This window comes from Echinops telfairi, unplaced genomic scaffold (assembly GCF_000313985.2).
Source record: "Echinops telfairi isolate 266 unplaced genomic scaffold, ASM31398v2 ScPeMD7_9;HRSCAF=40, whole genome shotgun sequence".
Lineage (NCBI taxonomy): Eukaryota > Metazoa > Chordata > Mammalia > Afrosoricida > Tenrecidae > Echinops > Echinops telfairi.
This window is the reverse complement of record NW_022103906.1, coordinates 33,514,442-33,515,740: the sequence shown is the minus strand read 5'-3', so window position 1 is coordinate 33,515,740 and position 1,299 is coordinate 33,514,442.

Genomic DNA, 1,299 nt, shown 5'->3' with positions numbered 1-1,299 from the left:
ATTTTAGAAGTATAATTTAAAATAGACCTATTTATTACTGGTTAACAAACAATTAAAAATTAATTAATATTTTCCAAAGCAAGATTAATGAGAGGAGTGGCATTATTTTACATGTCTTGCAAACCTTTTAATGCCTAGTTTAATAGAAGATATATTGATTATGCTTTCAAGCTGTTCTGTTTTTTCAGTTGAAATATATGAAGACAATTCAGCCCATGGAAGAAGTATTTTAAACTCTTTTCAAATAATTGTTGATAATCTTTGGTACTATTCTAAAACATGACAAATGGTAAAGGTTAGTTGTGATATAGAACTTCAGCTTATATCAGTGTCCTTTAAAACACATGCTATATTAAAATCCACTGCTCCATCTTATCTTCAGACTAGACCTTCTACCCAGGCATGGTTCTGAACCAGTATGCCCTGTTTTTCTGTACCACGTGTACTCACCGAGTTATGCTGATTTTCCAAATATGAACACATTTTATTAATTTATTAATTTTCCATTTACTAACATCACTACTAATCTCACCAGAAAAGTGTTTGAATACCATAAACTTCTCAAGGTCATATTGACAGACACATTTTCCAAATTTCATATTTTCACATGAAAATATTGCCAGCTCACATAAGGGTTCACTCACTCACTCCATCAAGTCGATTCTGAGTCATGGCACCCTGTGAGACAGAGTAGAACTGTCCCTTTTGGTTTCTGAGACTTCATTTTTACAACAGTAGCGGTGTCATCTTTCTCCTGCAGAGCAGCTGGTGGGTTTGAATGGCCGACCTGGTGGTTAGAGCACAACTCTGAATAACCTGTTTGTCAGAAAAATGGTGTTTCATGAAAAAACAAACAAAATGAACCCCATCTGGTTCAATTCACAACTCCAATAATCACACAATTGTCCTAGAGACAAACAAAAGACATTATCTGTACTCCAACTAGTCAAAATTTAATAAGATGCAGTCTTAGCCTGCTTTATCAAGATCATTTAAAAGTGAGTGTCCAGCAGCGAAGAAGATGCCCACTAGTCGTCCCGCTGATTTTCATTACCTGAGCCAAGCTCGCCATCTCGCGGTGTTTGGCCAGTGTTGCTTCTGTACCAACCACACACATGTGAACACAGTGAAAATGTCAAATAAATTCTTAGTTACATTAGAAATACTGTGTTCACCTTTTACAGGGTCTGGAGGTAATTTTTGGAGAACCATTTCTCTGATAAAGGACTTTGTGCATATTTCGTTTTACACACGTGCAAGTATTGTTGCTGTTTCTAGGCACGGTCAAGTCACTTCTGA